This window comes from Haliotis rufescens, unplaced genomic scaffold, assembly GCF_023055435.1.
Source record: "Haliotis rufescens isolate VD_foot unplaced genomic scaffold, xgHalRufe1.0.p SCAF_1, whole genome shotgun sequence".
NCBI lineage: Eukaryota > Metazoa > Mollusca > Gastropoda > Lepetellida > Haliotidae > Haliotis > Haliotis rufescens.
The window spans coordinates 81,000,120-81,025,350 of NW_025963779.1; the positions used below are offsets into that span (position 1 = coordinate 81,000,120).

General features: G+C 41.8%; 1 protein-coding gene across 1 annotated transcript in view; it reads left to right on the top strand.

Annotated features, from left to right (window-relative positions):
- Nucleotides 1-18,302: 18,302 nt before the first annotated feature.
- Nucleotides 18,303-25,231, top strand: part of LOC124143732 — a 71,294-nt gene continuing 64,365 nt past the window's right edge. Inside the window, exon 1 of the mRNA XM_046512790.2 lies at nucleotides 18,303-18,838. The gene's annotated coding sequence lies outside the window, so the exon portion shown is untranslated. The remainder of the gene's footprint in view (nucleotides 18,839-25,231) is intronic.

The following is a 25,231-nucleotide window of genomic DNA, read 5'->3' on the forward strand; positions in this document are numbered from 1 at the left end:
AGTTAGACTTTTTGTTTGTATTTGTTTCTTGTTTAACGCCACACACAGTAATATTCCAGCTATATGATGGCGGTCCGTAAAAAATCGAGTCTGGACCAGACAATCCAGTGATTGGTATCATGAGCATCGATCTATGCAATTGGGATACGATGATCCCGTTAGTCGCCTCTTCCGACAAGCACAGTCGCTTTTTATGGTAGGTATGGGTTGCTGAAGACCTATTCTACCCCGGATATTCACGGGTACAGTGACTAAGTAGATTATGACCACTGAAATTCATACTAAACCAAATTATTTCTTCATGGCTGATCGATTATACTACGCTACTTGTGAGTGAGTATTGTTTTTTGTCAATTTTGTTAATATTTATTCTTGCCATCTCACGGCGACGGAACCCAGAATGGGCTTCCCAAGTAGCGATTCGAACACGACGTGGGGAGCGAGATTTTACCCTCGGGTCTACTCACCCACCTCTTCATGCTACGTATATATAGACCACATGGCGACCATAACGCCATCACCCTGAAACGTAAGGTTATCACATGTTTAAGCAAGTGAGTGAATGCTGTATTCTGTTTGTTTGTTTGTTGTTTAACGCCGCACTCAGCAATATTCCAGCTATATGACGGCGGTCTATAAATAATCGAGTCTGGACTAGACAATCCGGTGATTGACATCATGAGCATCGATCCACGCAATTGGGATACGATGACATGCATCAACCAAGTCAGCGATCCCGTTAGTCGCCAAGTACGACAAGTATAGTCGCCTTTTACGGCAAGCATGGGTTGCTGAAGACCAATTCTACCCCGGATCTTCACGGGTCGAATGTTGCATTAACCTCCTGTTGCAAATGTATCATTCGTTGCGACCATTAACAACATGTATGCTATTTATAAACATTGAATTCTTTAAATGCTGCGTAAACTGTATTCGAACATTTTCCTTTTCCCATTAGACCATTATAATTATCACCACTTTAATGCTTTCAAATATCCAAACCCTATTTTTAAAAGGCTAACCTCGTGAACCCCTTCCCATCTTCAATATTAAATGGCCTCTTTATTAGAATCTAGTACCAGAAGGTTTTCCGTTTAATATCACATCCACATAAACGAAAGAATAGTTCAATACAGCATGTTAATGTGATCGGGGTTATTCTGTCCTGTTATCCCCAGGAAATGTTTAGTCCTTGGAATGAAGTCCTATTTTCCCTCTTTTGTCCACACAAGATTACTACCGCCCCCATTAATAATCAGTGTAGTGAAGGCCTGAGAAACGGGAAACTGCAAATACCTGGCGGGGTAATCTTCGTGAGTACTCGACGCTGCGCCTGACGTATCTGTGGGCTGTCGTATTGGTCAAGTAATGTCGCTGCAAGGAGTTGTATGATCTGCGAGGCTCTTCATCGGTTGGTCAGTAGAGATTACGGTGTGGGAGGATGTTTCCTTATCCGCCCCTGGATATCCGGTCATTCTGAGACTGAGCCATATGTCACTATTGATAATGATGCCATGATTCCGTGTGTTTAATGAGAGACATTTACCATTAAGCATCTGCATTGGCTGTGTTTATCGTTGTAAGAAGGTCAAGGTCGATTCAAAATATAAATGCGACATCAATGTGTATATGACACGTGTTCGGACAAAATGAAATGAAGATTTACATTTCCCGAAAATGATAAAATAATAAAAACTATGTTTTCTGTGTTAGATTATATTCTACTAAACAAATATTAAGGACCACCCTTTTCTTTCATGTTACTAGTTAATCTGTCATGTCATAGATTAACGAAAGTTATATGAGTCAGTGAGTGAGTGAGTATGGTTTCACGACGCTTTTAGCAATATTCCAGCAATATCACGGCGAGAGACACCAAATCGAACCCGGGTCTTCGGCGTGACGAGCGAACGCTTTAACCAGTAGGCTACCCGACCGCCCCGAAAGTAATCTGAAAGTATCGGGTCGTCCTTAACTTGTTTTGAGTGGTATGCAGTTTGTGTTTCTGTTAAAAGCCTAATGCGGGGGTCCGGATGACCCGCTTGTCTAAGGCTAAATTCCATGTGCAGTGTCGCCAAGGCGTGCCAGAAACCTATGATCGTGAATTCGAATCCCGGTTCGCCCTGATTATGTTTCTAGGTCCGTCCTCGTGGGTTTCATGCATTTTAACTGTAGGTAAGAAAAACAGACGCAACTATAGTTCATTTGCAAACTTATAGAGAAATTATATATGAACCATAACATTCTTTAAGAAATCACTCAATTCTGTTTAGCCCGATGGTACAGTGCTGTAAGTACCGGGGCAAGGAACATTCATATTCACTGAACCTACCAAAACATGACATGTATAGCGAAATGGTCAAGCCTAGGGTAGAATAGGTCTTCAGCAACCCATACTTGCCGTAAAAGGCGACAATACTTGTCGTCAAAGGCGACGAACGGCATCGGGTGGTCAGGCTCGCTGACTTGGTTGATGCATGTCATCGTATCCAAATTGCGTTGATCGATGCTCATGATGTTAATCACTGGATTGGTATAGGTTTTCAGCAACCCATTATTACCATAAACGGCGACTAACCTTGTCGTAAGAGGCGACTAACGGGATCAGGTGGTCAGGCTCGCTGACTTAGTTGATGCATGTCATGTATCCCAATGAAGTAGATCGATGCTCATGATATCAATCACTGGATTGTCTGGTCCAGACTCGATTATTTACAGACCGCCGTCGTATAGCTGGAATATTGCTGAGTTAAACAACAAACAAACAATGGTCTGTGAGTGAGGGTTTTATCAGTGTGCTGTTTCCTTGCTTGGATCTTGTTGTGTGCCGAGTGTATCAACGACAGGTGCAGTATTACATGGGATGACACCAAGCAGCCGAGCGGCTCTTTCCCGAACACGGGCCCAGTGCAAGACACAATCCACGGGGATGATCCCATAGTCCTGAATTCACCCCAAAGGGGATTCCGGGTCAGGCTTTGATCGTACGAGTGAGATAGTGAGTATGGTTTTACGCCGCTTTTATCAATATTCCAGCAATATCACGGCGGGGAACACTAGAAATTGGCTTCACACATTGTACCCATGTCGGGAATCGAACCCGGGTCTTCGGCGTGACGAGCGAACGCTTTAACCACTAGGCTACCCGACCGCCCCTGATCGTACGAGGCAACCAAAATGAGGATCGGGTGCTGATAGTATGTCCCCGCACCCAACATAACACAGACACAACTTAATCTGTCTCTGGCCCTTGGTTGTAGCATGTGAAGATTACACATAAATATACACTGCCGGGCAAAAGAAAGTATACATTTAAAAATTGGATTGACCAAAACAATTACCAACGTTATCCAAACGTTACTAGGCTGAACGCAGTCGCCGAAAGACTGCAAACTAAAGGTCCATAACACAAATACATAAGCATCGAATAACCATTTCCTGTTTGTTTCATGAGCAAGCATAGGTGTATACTTTCTTTCTTATACTTTCTTTTTAGTTTATTTCAGTAGCAGTGCAGCAAGGTTTCATTATTTAGAATATACATCAGTGCAGTGCATATATTATTTACTCAGAGGACATATATGTTTGCATTATTATTGAATAAAAAATAGATAGCATTTTTAACACACATATATTTGTCATGTACTATTAAACGTTGGAATTTTAAGACATTTGGAATACCAAATCATATCTGTCGCTTTTTAAAAAAATACTATGGAAAAGTGTATGAAATTCATCAACAACGTCCCTCCTATCACACATATTACTTTTCCTTTCAAGAAATGATACTTTCCCCTAGTGACCCACTTCAACTGGAGGCCTATTACATGATATTCTAAACTAAGTTACGTGAAGCATGAGTTTTTACATAATTTATCAAAATATTGTTCAACTGAACGGCGGGGGACGTTGCTAAGTATTTAATGCTGTCAACAAGGAGTGTGTCATATAGCTTCTGTGGCGTAAAACAACATTCACCCACCCACAGTCTGGGTACACCGACACGTGCCGCTAAGGAGAAGCAATCCTCACCCACATACACATTAACACAGACACAGCGCCTACAGTAGATACAACTCACACTGTCGCCAATCTCACTAACTAGTTCACTAACAAACCCGCGGCTCAGTAACCACAATAACGAACGAAAGATTGGGCATTATACAGGAGAAGTCTTCTCATATGCCATTGGTTTATAGAATATCTGGAAATAATGACTGACCCATGATCGTTTTAATGAAGTGGCTGATCGGTGGACAACTTGTGGCAATATGGAGACACTTCAATGGCAGCTGGTATAGAGGGCTGCGTGTGTGCAGGTCACTTAATGGTAAGCTTATGGTGGAAGAGGCGCAGTCTTCATTAACACCAACCTTAAGCCCTTTAGAATAAACGATGCAGGTTTTATATAAGCTGTATCTCAGTGGTGACTCCTGGGTAAAATAGGTCCACACAACCCCATTCTTGTTAGGGACGGTTGAAGACAAGATGGTGACAACGTGTGTGTGTGTGTGTGTGTGTGTGTGTGTGTGTGTGTGTGTGCACGTTATCCCCCGGTGTTTTGGTCCGTAGTTCTGAAATAAAGTAATCTTATTTAAAAATATGTATCTACAAAATATAAAAAATGAAATCCGAATGGAGCCCAGAACAATGCTTATTTTCTTAGGTAGTTTCCTTGAGCTGGGGGCAATCTAGAGTTTGTAATACAACACTCACTCACAGACTCTCTTGTAATACAACACTCATTCATTGACAATCTTGTAATACAACACTCACTCATAGACTCTCTTGTAATACAACACTCATTCATTGACTCTCGACATTCAAACATTCAAGCATCCACTCACTTTGTACAGTGGTGTGGAACTGCAGGCACCTCTATATACGAACCTTTCAAGAATGAGCCCGAACACAGTCGGCAGCATCGCCACCAGAAACAGCCCTACTTCTACTTCTCTCCAGTTTCTCCATCTAGCTTAAATATTTCAATCTCAAAGCCACAAGTTTGAAAACAGAGACGTATCAGAAAACAGATTTGATAAAACCCAAGGGATAAAAGAGGGCACTAAGACGAGATTATGTGTCATCGTTCTATCGATGAAGATCGATACTGTGCAATCAAGGATTTGTTGTCATTTAGTATTTGCAGTGTAGAAAATCTATCAATTTCTGACATCAAATGGCTTCTTCCCAAAGCTGGACGGATTCCCTTTGTCTGTAGAAACATTGGCCTGACTTTGATGTCTTTTGTTGATCGCTATCCTAGCTTATTGTCCGACTGAAGTCCCTGAAGACAGTGCTGGAAGTATGGTAGCTGGTTGAGACGTAGAAGAACTGAGTGCCGATAGTACTGCTAATGTACCCTATAATCGACATCCCGGCTTGATAACGGTCTTGTGTGTGCGGTAGGGTGTGATATGTGCGTATAATGACCAGATAGCTAAAAGTATGATGTCATAACGAGTATTGCCTAGAGTTATAAATATATTAAACCCAATGCGATCATGATAATAGTCTGTCGTAAGAGGCGACGAACGGGATCGGATGGTCAGGCTCTCTGACTTGGTTGATGCATGTCATCGTATCCCAATTGCGTGGATCGATGCTCATGATATTAATCACTGGGTTGTCTGGTCCAGAATCGATTAATTACAGACCGCCGTCATAAAGCTGGAATATTGCTATGTGTGGCGTTAAACAACAAACCAACCAACCATGATGATAGTCCATTTATCAGGCGGGACACAGAAGGGCTTGCTTTGAGCGCATGACATTACCTAGGGTTAGTATGCATGTAAATCGCATTCTCAGCTCCCTGGGGAATATGTTTTATATATGACACCAGACAACACTAACGTACATGGGAACATGTTAGTCCTCTTTACTTAAACCTACCTACCTACACCATACACTTAACACTATGTGATAAGAGCCTCAGTATATGTTATTTTCAACACTATTCGTATTTCACAGACCAAAACAAAGCATTATCACTGTAGTACATAAGCCCGTCTTCCGGGTAAGACTAGATCCACAGCAACCTATGCTTGTCATACGAGGCGGCTCTTTGGGCCGGGATCAAATATAGGAGTTTAAAATCCATTATCATTAGTACTACGCATTCACTAATAATATCATTAAATCATCACACAAAGTGCCCCTACATAACATAACTCAACTAATGTAAGCCCCAGACCAAGTCCATAACAGTATCGTTAACTAGTACCAAATAAACACTCGCTTAGCCTACAAGTAATAATGTCGCTTACACTAAGAGTCAAATGGTCTAGTCATGGACGTGAGACGCATGATGTCGGAGATCAACTTCAGTGGTCTTCTACATGGTGTGACCAGCGTCCGTCATGGCGGCCTGTGACATTGATTGCTGCCAAGTCTTCAGGGAGCAATCGGCCCTTTCTCAGGTAATGGTTTCAGCAGGAAATCGAAGATTCGTGTCTGTGTGCATAGAACGAGGAGTGTTTACTTTCTCATCTGGGATTTACTAATAGATGTCTTATTCTGTGAAAAGTGGGTGGGGTTGTTTTCTGAACACTTAATACCTCCCCAGATCCTCTACCTTAAGAAGTATTGTCAACATGTTGCTTCATCGAGCTTTACTGATACACAACGCACCGGTAATTTACCTCTTAGAGCATGGGGGTAGATCAATCTAACTAAATGTTGTTGTAAAATTGAAGATTTTAATGGTAATATTTGCTTAGTTACGTTTATCACTACTGACATGAATACACGATGAATGGCGGTGTGTACCGCAAACTGACTGCTTGAGAAACACGTACATATTTTGGACTGTAAATTTCGGAATACTATGGAATGTTATGGAATCGACTATGGGCATCGCCCTTACAAAAACAAGTGAACAGTATAATAAATGTCCCTACGCGGATTCCATAGAATACTTTTCTTGATAAGTATCTCACTTCCAAATTTGAAATAAAAGCGACAAAACCCTTTCAATATTCATAGGAAATCTCTGCCTCTGTTCAAGTCGATTTACGAATCCAACTATATCATGAGCATGTGTTTATGAATCACTATTAAAAAGTATCCTGCCCCACCGTCGGCTCCCGTCACAAACACATGCAAAGGCAAGTCAGTTGTTCACCTGGAAAAACATGGTAACATATGGTACGAGTCAAAATAGGGAATTGCATCGGACATCATTTTTGTCACTGATACGTCAAATTTGGAAATGTCCCCCACATGTCTGCCACAAACCTTTTGAAAGATTTTCTAAGGCTTTGAAAGTTTTAACCTTGTTCAAACAATTTTCTGTGCAAGAATTGTATGATACTCTTTGAAATCTTGGTAGAAAGAGCAATTTCGATTGTACCCCAAAAGTTGTGAAATGTAGACACCAAGAGCTGGAACTGCAATAATACCAGTATTGCTCGACATAAAGGGATAGTTGACTATTCGAAAGTTGAAGTCATCACAGTCTGGTGGAGTGTCCTTTACCACTTTGAATCTTTATGCATGGATCTCACTATGAAACCGATGAAGCGGTCTCAGTTGTCTCCTTTATTTCTAGTTTCGGTGGGTAAATCAGTGGAAGGGATATACCTGAAGCTTAAGTTAAACTTCTTGGCCAAATCACTTTGTTTTGACTTTGACAAATCGAGCAGAAAATTATATTCATATGCATAAAGAAAGAAGGAAGCGCAGTTGGTGCCCATGGGGATGCCTACTTCTTGCCTGAATGTCTTACCCCAATATTTTACATACACATTACCAATGAGGAAGTCCAGCATTTCACAGATTGTGTTCACAGTAAACTTCAGATGGCATTTGCTTTCATTTTTGACAAACTGACCTCTGAAGATAGATATGTAACTATATTAATTGTCACCACGTTTTGTGACAAAAAAAACCATGGATCAAGTGGTGAAGTTTAGTGGCGGGGTTCCCTGTGAGATAGTGGTGTACAAAGTTAAAAAATCGAATGTTTTGACAGAACTGATCCTGGTTCTTTTCTAATATTGTATAATCAGTTGAGTTCTTGAATCCACATGGTATTAATTTCCAAGATAGCTCTTCCTTGATTGTATTGAGGATTATGGTTAATCTTTGAGACAGGGATTTGGTGGGACATTTGCTGGACCCTGCAATATCTCTCTCTTTCTACGGTTTTTTATGGAGCTTTGGAATCCAGTACAAAAGAGGAGTGGACATATATTCAGGTTTTAGTGTCTAGACAAAAGTTGATAGTACTGATGCATGGTTTTGGCAGATTTCCTCCTCAGTTAACATACTGGCCTTATATGTGGCATTATGTGATATGTCACTTATACCAAGTTCTTTAATGGACAATTAATGTAGTGATGCTTACTTGTAATGGCTGGGACAGAATGGGTCTGTTTCATTTCAGTTTCCTCTTTTCAGTTTGTGCATTCTACCAATGACAACATCACACACAGCACTTGGTTTGTGAAATGGATACCGCATTTATTATACGTTAAGTTGATCAATATTTATCAGAAGGACACTGATTGTGATCGATTTCCAGCACATTCTGCTGACTAGGTTGGTCCAAGGGGTCACGGAATAATATAGCGTCTTCTATTAGTGAGTGAGTTGGGTTATACGCCGCTTTTAACAGTATTCCAGTTATCTCACGGCGTGTCAGCTTAATGTGGGAGGAAAGCCCGGAGTGATGCAGGTCACAGACGTTTACCACTTCGATGAAACCCACGAGCACAGATATGGTGCTGACAAACCGAGAAAATAATCGGGGCGAACCGGGATTCGAACCCACAATCATAGGTTTCTGGCGTGCCCAAGGGACGCAACTCTGCACAGAGAATCGCGGCGCCTTAGACGACCGGGCCAGCCGTGCCCCCGCGTCTTCTATTAAATCATGATGTCATAGTAAAAAAAAATGCTTATCTTTAAAGTCAGATCGCTTGTTGTTTACCAGGTCGGTTTCAACGCGTGCTGAAAACTTTGTCATGCCCCGTTCATTCCACAGAACTCGTTCGTGAGAGATGCCAACTGTATTGGCTATGTGACGTGTTGTGAGTCGTCAACCATCCACATTATACCATGTATTTTATCAGGTTTACTTAGTGGTGGTAGTTGAAAGTCTTCCTGAACTTGGTTCATCTTCGAGGCTGCCTCTTCCCCTCCAAGCCTGGTTGTCACTTTTGTCCATTTTCATCAACAGAGGATGCCTTGTCACTTTGCAGTCTACAGAAATAGGCTATCTATACTCACACGCAAAAGAAACGCAAGTGGTTTTAAGCAAATAGGTAACAAACACGGAACCAAAAATTGATACGAGTTTAAGCATGTGGTGAAGCCTAATGGTGTTATCAATAGTTTTGGTTGCATTTTGGAAGCCCCGAGTAAAAACGCAACATAAAAAACGAATCGCCAAATCGCACCATTTCAATGAATATGTGGGTATCATGCACCCATTTCTCGCGAAATCGAAAATGCACGTACTGTCACGAACTGTAGTGGGTATAAAACTGTGGCCGATTCTTGGAACTACCACTCCTTGGTCAACAATGCAACGCCTAACTTAAATTCAGAGAAACCAGGCTATCGGACGTTTGTAAGCTGGAGAGTCTGTCCAAGGTGGTGTCCGTCATTTTAACGTTAACATAACCACAATTTACCGACTCCCGCATCGATACAATGCTACACAGACCACAGATGAACTTTTTGGAGCGGTCGTCCTAGGGTCACCACACCTCGACAAGATCGGCAGATTACCCGTCAACACCAGCGACATCCGTTCCTAACTGCAAGTGAAAGTGCTCGGCAGACCATAGGAACACATAATCGACACATTAGCCGGGACACTGTGATCCGACGTCTCCGTTCCAACAACCTCAGATGTCGCCGACCAGTACGTCGTCCTGTTCACCAACCACGGCATCGACAAGCACGACTTCAGTGGGCACAGGGTCATCACAATTGGCGTCATCGTGAGTGGAGGCGTGTCATCTTCTCTGATGAAAGTGGCTTTTGTGTCTCCCATGCAGACGGAAGAGTCAGTATTTGGCGGCGTCGAGGTGGTCGTTTCGCTGACAGAAACGTTGTGGAAAGGGATCCATGGGGTGGACCTAGCGTCATGATATGGGCAGGGATTGGACCTAATGCGAGACTTGGACCCATGTGCTTTCTGAATGTTGGTCAAGGTCGGGGACACGGCGTCACTGCTCAGCGGTATATCGACCAAGTGATCAGACCCCACGTTGTTCCATTTTTTTGCACAGCATCAACAACACATTTTCCAGCAGGACAACGCTCGTCCCCATGTTGCCAGAGCTACCATGACCTTTCTGCAACAACACAACATCCGTGTTCTACCGTGGTCAGCCCTCATCCCTGATCTGAACCCCTTGTGTGATGAGGTTCAAAGGCGTCTGCACAATGTGCGCCCACTCTCTACAACTGCCGATGAACTACGCACAGCTGCTCTGGATGTGTGCAGGAGGATCCCTAGGGCCTTCACAAATCGCCTGATCCACTCAATGTACAGGAGATGTGTGGCAGTGACCAATGCTAATGGTGGTCACACCAGGTATTGACTGACATTTTGGGTATTGAACCCGAAACTGTGTAAGCCCTTAACATTTGAAAAAACAATTATGTCATCTGCCTTTTAATCCATTAAACTGTCTTCAGTCAAATTTTTGTCAATCTTGCCCTATTAGTATTTCTTGTCTTTACTGTTGAAAATAAATAACATGTATACTGCATACTCGACTTGCGTTTCTTTTGCGTGTGAGTATAATTGTTATTTAATACATACTGTTAAGGATTTACAATACACCCTTCGTAGTTTGGGTCGTAGCATTTCAGCCACCCCTCGTTTCTCTACACACATACACGCCCCTGTACACAGTATATATCAATGGCATATCCTCGAACACACAGATAAGTTCTGAACGCCCCTGTACACATTATATCTCAGTGGAATATCCTCATGCACACAAGAGCGTTCTGAACGCCCCTGTTCACATTATATTTTACTGGCATATCCTCGTACATACAAGAGAGTTCCGAACCCCCCTGTACACAGTATATCTTCATGGCATATCCTCGTACATACAAGCGCGTTCTGAACGCCCCTGTACACATTATATTTTACTGGCATATCCTCGTACACACAAGAGAGTTCTGAACCCCCCTGTACACATTATATCTTCATGGCATATCCTCGTACACACAAGAGAGTTCTGAACGCCCCTATCCACATTATATCTTCATGGCATATCCTCGTACATACAAGAGCGTTCTGAACGTCCCTGTACACATTATATCTTCATGGCATATCCTCGTACATACAAGAGCGTTCTGAACGCCCCTGTTCACATTATATCTTCATGGCATATCCTCGTACACACGAGAGTTCTGAACTCCCCTGTTCACATTATATCTTCATGGCATATCCTCGTACAGACAAGAGAGTTCTGAACGCCCCTGTACACAGTATATCTCAATGACATATCCTCGTACACACAAGAGAGTTCTGAACGTCCCTGTACACATTATATCTCAATGACATATCCTCGTACACACAAGAGAGTTCTGAACGCCCCTATCCACATTATATCTTCATGGCATATCCTCGTACATACAAGAGAGTTCTGAACGCCCCTGTTCACATGATATCTTCATGGCATATCCTCGTACACACAAGAGTGTTCTGAACGCCCCTATCCACATTATATCTTCATGGCATATCCTCGTACATACAAGAGCGTTCTGAACGCCCCTGTTCACATTATATCTTCATGGCATATCCTCGTCCATACAAGAGAGTTCTGAACGCCCCTATCCACATTATATCTTCATGGCATATCCTCGTACATACAAGAGCGTTCTGAACGCCCCTGTTCACATTATATCTTCATGGCATATCCTCGTACATACAAGAGCGTTCTGAACGCCCCTGTTCACATTATATCTTCATGGCATATCCTCGTACATACAAGAGAGTTCTGAACGCCCCTATCCACATTATATCTTCATGGCATATCCTCGTACACACAAGAGAGTTCTGAACCCCCCTGTACACATTATATCTTCATGGCATATCCTCGTACACACAAGAGAGTTCTGAACGCCCCTATCCACATTATATCTAAATGGCATATCCTCGTACATACAAGAGCGTTCTGAACGCCCCTGTCCACATTATATCTTCATGGCATATCCTCGTACACACAAGATAGTTCTGAACGCCCCTGTACACATTATATCTCAATGACATATCCTCGTACATACAAGAGCGTTCTGAACGCCCCTGTTCACATTATATCTTAATGGCATATCCTCGTACACACAAGATAGTTCTGAACGCCCCTGTACACATTATATCTCAATGGCATATCCTCGTACACACAAGAGCGTTCTGAACGCCCCTGTACATATTATATCTCAATGGCATATCCTCGTACACACGAGAGTTCTGAACGCCTCTGTCCACATTATATCTTAATGGCATATCCTCGTACATACAAGAGCGTTCTGAACGCCCCTGTACACATTATATCTCAATGACATATCCTCGTACACACCAGATCCAAGGAACACATACTTTAGTGAGATCAGATTGACATATCAGTGAGTGAGTGAGTGAGTATGGTTTTACGCCGCTTTTAGCAATATTCCAGCAATATCACGGCGGGGGACACCAGAAATGGGCTTCACACATTGTACCCATGTCGGGAATCGAACCCGGGTCTTCGGCGTGACGAGCGAACGCTTTAACCACCAGGCTACCCGACCGCCCCTGATTGACATATCAAACTGTACTGAATGTCTCGTTGCAAGATCTTGTAGACTGCTACCAATTACAGATCGTCAGTTTCACTCACAAGGAAGGGACGTCGAACAAGCTGAGTCGGCCATGAAGTGAGACATAGCCTCTCACTCTCAAGACAGGAGACCCGTCGTTCTGTGGCATCGGGAGAGTGACGGATGAGAGAAAACACAACACGACACATCCCTGGCTCCACCGGGTCCGCATGGCAATGCATCACATCAACTACTATTTGTTTGACATTAACTTTAAAAGGTTAAGAATAAGTTTAGCACAATTTAGATGCAGCTCTCATAGACTTAGGATCGAAGTAGGCAGGCATAGAAACATAGCCAGAGAATTGAGAATATGTGAGCAATGTGGTTTAAATGTGATGGAAGATGAGTTTCATTTTCTGTTAGTTTGTCCAAAATACGACCAACTTAGAAGAAAATATATTGATCTGCCTTGTTATGTAAATCCAACTCTACAACAATTTACAACGATCATGTCAACAACTGATAAAGATACCCTAAAAAATATATCAATGTTCATTTATTATGCTATGTTAATTAGAATATGACCTGTTAAACGGATCTGTAACCATTCCCGAAAACAGAATTGTACTATGGGCCTGAGGCCTTTCAGTATGGAATAAATCTTATCCTATCCTAACTGGTGTGTGTACTTGGAGACCTTAATCTAGTCATACGTGGCATTTCTTCTTGGATTCTTAACATGTTGTTCTATTCTCTTATTTCGATGTTTACTTTGTACAGAATAGTATGCGTCTGCACTGTAATCCCACGATGACGTTTGTAGTGTGTTCATATAACTACGGGGGCCGTCGGGTAGCCTAGGGGTTAAGGCGTTCGCTCGTCACGCCGAAGACCCGGGTTCGGTTCCCGACATGGGTACAAAGTGTGAAGCCCATTTCTGGGCCGTGATATTGCTGGAATATTGCTAAAAGCGGCGTAAAACATACTCACTAACTCACTCACTCATATAACTACGGGGCACGGGTGGTCCAGTCGTCTAAGGCGCCGCGATTCGCTGAGCAGAGTTGCGTCCCTTGGGAACGCCAGAAACCTATGATTGTTGGTTCGAATCCCGGTTCGCCCCGATTATGTTTCTAGGTTTGTCAGCACAATACCCGTGCTCGTGGGTTTCACCCAAGTGGTAAACGTCTGAAACCTGCATCGCTTCCTCCCACATTAAGCTGACACGCAGTGATATAATTGTAATATTGTTAAAAGCGGCGTTAAACCTAACTCACTCACTCATATAACTACATATATTGTTTTATGACAACGCTTACAGGGAATCAGGAATGGACAGTTAGAGCAATACAGATGTGTATATTGCTTAGTAACAGATTTCACAAGATTACTTTTTTCTGAGACAAATGTATATAATTTCCGATTAATTTTAAAATAATAACACATATATGTCTGTTCATCGAAGAAATGAAATTTCGTGTATATAAAAATATTTGATTTGGACGTGGAATATGTCCGACTGCAAAACAACTTAGTTCCTTTAATAAGCTCCACTTCAACGGAGGAAATAAGTCATTAATTTTAAAATGTTCTGAATAAATTCACTTTCCACTTCTGTTCCAACCCGTGAAGATCCGGGGTAGAATACTTCTTAGGCAACCCATGATTGCCGTAAAAGGCGACTATGCTTGTCGTAAGAGGCGAGTAACGGGATCGCGTGGTCAGGCTTGCTTACTTGGTTGATGCATGTCATCGTATCCAAATGCTTTGATCGTTTTGTTTGTTTGTTTGTTGTGTAACGGCGCACTCAGCAATATTCCAGCTATGTGACGGCGGCCAGGACCAGACAATCCAGTGATTGACAACATGAGCATTGATCCACGCAAATGCGATCGATGACATGCATCATCCAAGTCAGCGAACCTGACCAACCGATCCCGTTAGTCGCCTCTTACGACAAGCATAGTCGCCTTTGACGGCAAGCATTGGTTGCTGAAGACATATTCCACCCCGAATCTTCAATGGCCACAGAGATATGGATTATACGTGTTGTATGATGAATACTCACGAAAAGCATTGTGCAAAATTCCTTCCTGTTTCTACAAGATATCGGTTAAGCCGCTTAACACGGAAGAAGGTCGGCGTGACTTTGCCTGTAGCTGTATCGCGTCACGTGGATCAAACTGTGATCATTTCTTTCTCTTCCCTCCATCTCGTTTGAGCGCATCTTTTAACTCTTAGAAATAATGTGCATTAAGTCCAAAGAAACGCTGCTTACAATGCGAGATGAAAGGCAAAGTCAGGTCTGTATCTGAAACAAGGTTATCTAGGATGTTTAGCTGAGACTAAACCTGAGGTATGGTTATTGCTTCAAACTCTGGAAGTAATCCTAGGGTTTCTCAATTCTTCTATACGCCTAGGTGTTGCGGTGAAAACTCCATTCCGGCCTCGGGGATTTGCATGACTAAGATTCATTTGGGAATTAACATCAGTCCTATATAAATCAAAATGTATAATATCTATGCCATAATTTTGGTCCTTACTGGACCATCAAAATTGGCACATTTAGAAGTTTCAGGACACCATGTTCACGGTAGAAGACGTGTTCATGTTTAAAATATTAAGCCAAAGCCTCCAAAGCGACTTAGCACGGACTGTTACACACGTAGTTTCTGACACCGCTAGACTTGGTTTAATAGCTTAGAAGGTTTGACAAGCAAAATGCTAGCTCTCACTTGTGCACACTATTTAATGTTTTCAGACCAAGAGGTTCACATACACTGTCCTTTGATGTAATGAATTCACTCACTCACTGGAAGGATCTGACTGTTTTTCATCAGATTCATACAGACAATTCAGTTTCACAGCTCTGGGAATGCGTTAAGAAACAATCATCCTTGCTAAAACGATGGTATCTCACGCCAAGGAACTGTGTTCGAAACCGGAATGTGAAGCCGATTGTTGCTTGAAGTGGCATACGTCCACACTTACTCACTTGTCAGAGGTCAGGTTAGAATCGACTGCTGATTCAGTGTCACCGTGTGTGTTCGAGATGAAATCAAAACGTTCCATTTATATACATCACAATTACAGGTGAGGTGAAATGGGTTTTAACGTCGCGTCCAAGATTATTGCTTGCGTGTGTGTCTGTGTGTCTGTGTGTGTCTGTCTGTCTGTCTGTGTCTGTCTCTGTGTGTGTCTGTGTCTCTGTCTGTCTGTCTGTCTGTCTGCTTGTACTAGTCCGGACTGATGCCGATTTCTAGTGCTAGCTCACTGAGATACTATGTCGCAGTTTAACATGTATAACCAACTTAGACACAGTATACTGACTCCGAACCGACCAGTCCTTGTTTTAGCCCGTTAATGCAGAGCGCCAGACAGGGTAACAAGTACCATATTTTAATGTCTTTTGATATGACGCGGCCGGGGATCGAACCCCGGACCTTCCGGCTTCCGGGCGGACGCTCTACCACTGACTAGACCACGGAGGCGGTCCCATAACAATTTTATACATGATAATAATTGGAGTCGTATCATGCGTTGTACTCCCACAGCAACATGTGCAAAGCAACACCGTTATATTACGCAAACGTTTATCCACACTATGTGATTCATAAGTTCCAATGGGGCACGTGTGGCCCAGTCGTCTAAGGCGCCGCGATTCGCTGTGCAGAGTTGTGTCCCTTGGGCACGCCAGAAACCTATGATTGTGGGTTCGAATCCCGGTTCGCCCCGATTATGTTTCTCGGTTTGTCAGCAACATATCCGTGCTCGTGGGTTTCACCGAAGTGGTACACGTCCGAGACCTGCATCACTTCGGGCTTTCCTCCCACATTAAGCTGACACGCCGTGATATAACTGGAATACTCTTAAAAGCGGCGTTAAACCCAACTCACTCACTCACATAAGTTCCAAATATGTCGAGAGTTCGTAACAACACACATTTAATGTCTGGCACAACATCACATAATATGCTTTTCACAAAATATTTTCAGCAGAGTACAACTGAGTTCACCCCAGTGAATTTTCCACGAGAGTCTCGTTCTAGCTGGTGTTAACGGCACGTGGCAGTCGTTCATCTCTCGACTCAATCTCACACCAGGAAGGATGGAGCACGACGCCACCACATCCACATACAGTTGAAATGAGCTTTGGCAATTTTACGAGCCTAACTCGAAATTAAGCAATTCGTTTCGTCAAGGTCAACTTGAAGCAGACGAGAGTGACTCGGGCGGAGACCGCCTGACGTGCGGAGACGGGAAATCTGTTTCACGACTAGTTTCGTTTAAGCATTTTCGTACTACACATCTTCAAAGGCATAAATACTAAGCTGTCGAAAAACGTCATGCAATTTGTCCTGTTGGTTTAGATCATGCGTGGTTCTCCCCAGCTCGACAGGTGTTGTAATTAACCAGATTTTGGAGACGCGTTGAATGAAGCACACTATATACCTAATAATTACAGGAGTCGTATCCCATCTTCTATTTCCAAAGTTGCAAGCATATCCCCGGTATAACGCAAACGTTTGTCCACAATGTATGGTAATGTAGCCCTTTTGTGTATTACATGTTTAGGTCTTCTTAACAGAATTAGTATTCGTTCGGCAGAATTGCAAATACATTTATTTTCTAAAGAAAACAATATTTTAACTCTTTCTTCAGCCACAGGATCGTCGCCAAAAACAACTTGCGGCACACTCTTTACTATGAGAGGCGTTATAGCGAGGTTTAATGGTATGAACAGCAACTTTAGCGATACATCAACGATGTATGAGAGTGCAACACTTCGGTTTACAAACACTTACTTGTCTTAGGTATGGATCTTGTAAAACGTCTGTGCCATGAATACTCTCACGGCTAAAGCAGATTCGTTATTATATCAATCTCCCGGCCTTTACACCAACTTAATGACAAAATTGTTATTGACACTTCGTTGTGATAAATCTTATGATAAAGGAGGTGGCCTAATTCGATAGAGATAGTTGATATATAGGGCACATATTATTAAGAAAATATATTTATATGCTTTTAATAACTTTGAATACCTTCAATGCATATAAATCATGAATCGCAACATTAATTTTCACAAAACTACCGTTGGGGGATCACGTAACTGCAGTTTAAATCAATTAATAATAATAAATTATACATGATTGATACAGCTGAAGATTTCAGGCAGTATCAGATTAAAAAGTAATTAATTTTAAAGTCATGATTAGGCTTTAAAGGTTCATGGACAGAACATCTTGACCTTGCAATGAAAACAAACTGAAACCCTGGAGCTAATTACTACATTTCCAAGTTCCAACCCAAACCTCGCAAGACATTGTTTCGGGCCAACTGGGCCGACATGGGATGGGATTATCTGTCGCGCGACTAGGTCACGACGAACTCACGTGACCTAAGTTGACGTCTGGTTGCTGATATCGTCTGCTCGTTGCACGAGACAAAAACTCAAACACAGACAACTCAAAGTCTCGCCATATGACCTATAATTTTTTTCCAAGTTCTTAAACCGATCACCGTGTGCGATGGTCTGCTGTGCATTCCTCCCAAGTCATGACATTCGGGTCACTTGTTTGACTTAGCAAAACGGGCAAGTCAGTGGTTGGACTATGTCTTGTATATTACAAACCGCCGCCGCAACACTTCTGTCGTATTTCGTGCTAGGCGACAAGGAAATACGTGAGCCAGCGACAGGGAAATGAATGAAGCAATATCCAAACTCTCAGACGTCTAATTTCCATATTTAATGAGTATAAATGAAACACTGCATGTATTTTATCCGCGTTTCAATTAAGTCCCAGCCAGTGAGTGTCAGCGGTATATATATACACAGCATCCGGGCTCTTACAGATAGTGTATATTGTGCATAACGTACAGCCGGAGGTTGTAAGGTTGAAGGGCATGTGCTCTATCACCAACGGTTATGTAGTTTCAAACTCGTCTGTGAAATCATTACGAAGGCAACGTGCTGGATTGAGCGACTGTGAAGCAGACGACACGGACTGCAGCCTAGACTGAAGCTGTTGTCCCAGGCGCGGCTTTGACAGATGGTAGAGGTAGGTCAGTCACTCCTCCGATTTAAGTTTTGTAACTGAAAAGTTGGTGTGTAAATGTTGTATACATGTGCACGATTAAACCTCCACACAAACATAGACACAAATTGTGTTATTCTCCTAAGATTTCGTTATAACGTGAATACGAGACCGTCTGTATTGATGTAGGTGCAAATTGTGTATATAACATTATGTCGTAGGAGTGTTATCGGGCAATATCCTCGTTATACCGTGACTATCTGTACATTGTAAATAATACATTTAATGATGTAGGTATATCAGAAAATGCGTGTTTAATTTGAGGAACTATTTATTTTAATATTGATTCATGTGGTTATAATGGTTACTAACGTCTATTTGAGATTCTGTTAAAGTTTAACAGTACTATTAGTATCTTTAAAAAGCACCTGTTACTAAGCAACAACCGATTCACATACATTTTACATTAGAATTGAGGCTAGTGTTCGGGTCTCAAATATAGGGGTGAGCTGGTATGAGAATACCTCACATTCTGTGTGTATTTGAAACCAATTTCGTACTACCAACTGCATGAATATTATATTACAGATAAATAGACTCATTCAGCACATTTCAGGGTGGGTGTTGGGTGTAAATGGTGCAGTCTGTCCATCCAAGCATCCACATGATTTTTGTGATAGATAAAGGGTGTTAAGAATGCAGTTATATTTTATCAGAATTCCACATTCTTGTGATCTATCTAAACCAGGTGACACAGAAGCGACTGACGTACGTGGGTGTGCATGTTCAATAACTATTGATCCTGTTTTATAGTCTCCTAATTGCCTTTTACTCGTATCCCACTGGCCATTCCTTTAATCGGATCCTGATACTTAACCCATGAAACAGATGACATGCACGAGATATATGTGTAAAATATAAGTATGGAACCACCCAATACATCCCAGTAAGTTATTGCTAAACTCGCACTGGTTAACTTAATATGTATTTCAATAATGTATACCCACACAATATTATCACAGTATTCAGCTTAGTATGGCATGACGCGTATGGAATATTACTTGTTACCGTGTATACGTAAGACATATCACGGATAGAGTTTAAAATAGGGTTTCCAGTGACAAGTGGTTTGTTTCAAATGTACACATGAGTCACTAAGTACATGAAACAACTTTATCCTGGTACAGAGGACACCCTGCTCATACTTCCCGTTGTCTTTCTGTTTTCAAACAACAGCTATATCCGATTCTCCTCTATCATGTATAACAGTTATCACATATGTCAAGGTCATGTGACCTGTGTCATACCCTAAATTTGGGTCATTAAATAATGCTTCTCATATTTCATAAGATAAGGCTGTCATAACATGTCGGTCAAGTAAAGTCTTCTATTTCCAGACACAAAGAACCAAACATTGTTAAAAAAAGGTTCAAACTGTATTTGGTTAAACATTGATTTGCATGGCTAATATTAAAAGGAGATAATTATGTAATTATCTTTATAAATAAAACAATGAATCACGTACATCATGACGTCATCAGTTTAGAATGACGTCATCATATCACAGATTGTAATTCATTAGATATTGGCAACCTGTTAAATTGGTATTCCGTTCTCAAGACATATGCATATTTAATGACAAGTTGATCATGGGATACCGCATCATGATTAAAAGAAGAATCTGCTTCGGTGATGACAATGCATGGTGACTCAATGCCCGCTCTGCAAGGTTAGCGATGTATCACGATGAAGACGATTCACTGACATACATAGATGTGACGTGTGCCACCGGTGGGGCAGGATATGCTCACCTTTTCGTGAATACCTGGTATCATCACCTTTTGATAGTGAGTCATAAACACATGCTTGTGATATAGTCGGAATCGGACTTTGCTTTTGGCAGAGATTTCTTGTATTTATGGAAAAGGGCTTTGTTGTGTTTATTGTGTATTAATTTTGAAATGTTGATCGAATAGAGTCGCTATGTTATCCACGAACCTATTAATCAAACCGCGTTGCCTCGTTAATTCTTTACATTATAACAATGTTATGACGGGATATATTGTTTCATGTATTGAAGTTTGGCGCCATCCAGTTGCAAAATATATTTATGAATCATGTATACTGTCGAAAAATGTTGGGTTATTAAAAAAGATAGGTCTGGAATTCACGTAATATCATTTCATAACAGTTTCTGGTCGGTTATTAGGGCGGACTATATTAATGAATTTACTTCTTTGTGTAAATACTTCACATCCAAATAAAGCTTGTATTTGAGGAGTCTTTATTTCCGTCTTATAAAGTGATTGAGTACTATTCTTCGGCGGTGGTGATTGTATTTAACAACTTTATCAGTGCATTCGCGAGAGGCATCAAAGTCACTGTTGACAGAAAGCTAGGCTAAGTTTTACACTTTCGTCAGATATGTTTCAACGATGCCTGTGCCATTGTTAACCGATGGGTAACCCGAACTGGCGCATGTAGTACTTGAACGGTCACCACCAACTCAGAACTCATTTATTTTAACTCACAAGAATTGTTTATATGTAGGATGGGCCATGTTCGGATCTCTCAAACTCTATAAGATTCAGACTGAAATCTGATTGCTGTATTTAGTTTCTGTCCTGGGGCCATACAAATATAGCAGTTTCGTTCAATGGCCTATATATTAAGAGATCGGTGTTCCATTATGCCTTATCTAAGGCTCGTTGATCAACTTTAGTGTCCATCACTTGCTCAGAACTTGTGGGCACGAGTGACCTAGTTTTCTAACGCGATTCGCAGTGTAGATTTGCTTCTCTTGGGTACGCCAGAAACCTATCATATGGTTTGAATCCCGGTTGGTCCCGATTATGTTTCTAGGCTTGTCAGCACCATACCCGTGCTCGTGGGTTTCACCAAAGCGGTAAACGTCTGAGACCTGCATTACTTCGGGCTTTCCTCCTACATTAAGCTGACCCGCCGTGATATAACTGGAATACTGTTCAAAGCGGCGTTAAACCCAACTCGCTCATCCACTACTCTGAACGTTTCCTGAATAACAGATGTGCTCAACGGACACAATATATTAAACAGTTGCCTAAAACTGAAAAATACAAGCAACATATTTGTTTGTAACCAAGGTGCATATTTTACCCGAATCAGACGTATATATTGTTATAGGTCAGTGTCATTTTTTTTGTCAAACAACGATTGTAACTGTATTACATTGTTTCTGTTGAGATTCAGTAGAAGTTCATGTCATTGTATTTGGACAAAGAGTAGTTGTCGGGAATGTAGTACTATTTAATGTAAGCAGTGTGAGAAAGTTTATATATTTAGATGCTCGAATTATCGGTACACTTCCCGAATATCATGGATGGATGTCAAGCGTTATAAAACATGTGGAATATTCTGTGATGTTCAAGTGACACTGGACTGATCTGACACTGTACATACAATGCTAGAAGCTGGTTAGACTATATAAGTGAAGCAGGCGCGTCCCTGTCTAATCTCATGTTTGATCTGACATTACATCAAGACCAGTTTTCGTGTGAAGATCACTTTTCACCCTGGTGTTCAGCCTAGGCCTATTTCATACAGCCAATGAATATTGTACTACCACTCTATTGTGTACTGACCTTGTAATTGCTTTGCAGTAATTTGTATTGATTTGTAAACCTAGTTCACTTTGTAATACAAGTGCTGATTGGATACCATTTGTTGGTTTCACACTAAATTCTTTTACGTACATATTTCTGGGTTAGCATATTGTTTCGATTCGGGAATCGACACGTATTTCTCTGTCTGTCTGCCTGTCTCTTTCTCTCTCTCTCTCTCTCTCTCTCTCTCCCTCTCTCTCTCTCTCTCTCTCTCTCTCTATATATATATATATATATATATATAACGTTCATCATGTCAGCGCGTACATGTAAGACATTAATGTCCCAGCTTGCACTTATAACCATTTGCCCAATTTATTTTCATATTTATATGTAATTTATGTATATAATTGCAATGTAATTAACTGGCATTAATTACATATATGAAAGGAACACATGACCTCATCATAATACACCCAGCAGTGAAAGCCCTGCATTAGAAACAGTTTCTTGTGTCGACGCATATAATATGAACTATTTACACGTCAGTCATGCATATAGCCATTCTATTAACATACAGGTCATGTACAATTACTTTATAAGGCAGCCTTGAGTGGCCCGGGCACCATATAGAAATCCAATCTGCTGTGTAATATAAGGTAATTCAAAGAGGCTATTACATGATATCCAATAGAGATGACGACAAAAGCCACTGCACTGGTTGTCCATTGATAAACCCCAGGCACATTCGGCGTGACGTGACTGGAAAATGGTATTGCATCCGTGTTCAGTGGAATGCGACGATTTAACCGTGTGGACGTGTACGTTAACAAATAGAACACATACACAGCTCGCTCTTAATGTCGGGTTGACACGCTTTGATTATCACCCACGCATAAGCAGCACTCGCTTGCTGCATCGGCCCCTCTGTCCTAACTCACTCGTCTTCGAACCAGCATCTGATATTCTTGTCAAGACAAGACTTACGGATCGGTGATATGTAACTGTTTCCGTGACCTTGACATTGATTGACGGTGGATGCTAACGTAAGAACAGGACATGCTCTCCTGTTTCATCACTTAAGATTATCGTGACCTTGACATTGATTTACGGTGGATTCTAACGTAAGAACAGGACATGCTCACCTGTTTTATCACTTAAGATTATCGTGACCTTGACATTGATTGACGGTGGATTCTAACGTAAGAACAGGACATGCTCACCTGTTTCATCACTTAAGGTTATCGTGACCTTGACATTGATTGACGGTGGATTCTAACGTAAGAACAGGACATGCTCACCTGTTTCATCACTTAAGGTTATCAGAGATGCGTGAGTGTACATTCCTGATGTCGCTTCCAGATTGTTTGGACCACCTCCGTGGAAAGAGCGTCTGCCGGGAGAGCGGAAGATCGGTGGATCGATCACCGGCGGCGTCATACCAAAAGACCTTAAAAAGATGGTACTTGTTGTTTCCTCGCCTGGTGCTCGGTCCGGACTAGTACAAGCAGCCACATACACAAGTGGATGCACGTCGCTATATAAGTGCAATAATCTGGAACGCGACGTTAAACCCTATTTCACCTCACCTCACCCCCCAATGTGTTTGGACTCGATACGACTCTCTCCGTGAGGATTAGGTAGGCCTGGTTTCCAAGTGAACCATCCAAAACGAGAAGTGGTCGGTCACAATGGCAGATTAGTGTATACACTACTTACACGGGTGCATTGCTTCACATCTAGACTGTCAGGGTGTGAACGCATAGGAACACCATAGCTGTATGGTATAAGATAAGACTCGGGGACCATACAAGACGGCTCCGATCATGACGTTCCGAGACCTACAAGCACGAACCTATGTAGTGTTACCATGATACACACGATGTTCACGAAACGACTGTGCTTGTCCTGCCTTGGTGACACACATGCATTAAGACTGGATGAAGTAGTAGGGGCTCTGGAAGACTCCAGCTAATGTCTCCTTCAAGTACATTGTTGATGACGACATTCTCCTAAGTCATTTAAGAAGGACTACAGGATCCTCGTTCATAACAGGTAGTCGCGAGCGTGTAAACATATGCTGCAAATATACCACCCAGGCAGTCAAATATCTCTTTTTGTCAAACAAATAGTGTGATCGTTATGCAGCTGCTGGGAGCTTGTCCATATGATGCAATTACGCCCGTTGCGTATACAGTCCCTTTGACGTCATGATAGAAAACACTATGTGTTGAAACAGTGGAAGGTTTTGCCATACCGGAGGCTGTACCTCAAGGCATTGCTTCTGCTTGCCCGGGGCCCAGATCATTGGTGATCTATAGGGTGCAATATAGGGGAGCCCAGTCCCATTTTTACAAGTAATGGGTCATTTAACCTAACCAATGTCTATACGAACATCCGTAGTTTGTTCTACCAAGAATACAAACATTCGGAATTTTGGAAAATTTCACAACTCCTTTCTAAGAAAGAGGATATAGGGATTGAATTGATCATTCTAATTCATTGAACACGCTAAGGTTAAAGGGTAAGTTCAAATAACCGTTTAGTCAGCTAGTATGTACAGGGCTTGGTTTGTATGGAGACTGTATAATTATGTTTTCAGCTCCAGGTGCAAAACCAGATATTTTTAAAATTATAACTGTGCGCCTTTCAAAACACCTTTATTCGTATTTTTTCTATACACCCCACTCTCCCGAATATCAAATGGACTGTCCCTAATCAACGTTAACTGCACGACAACGACGACAACTGATCAAGGACACTATTCAGACAACGACTTAGACGACAGCGTAGCAAACATACAAGTACAACACATGCACGGAGCTGTTGGGCAGTG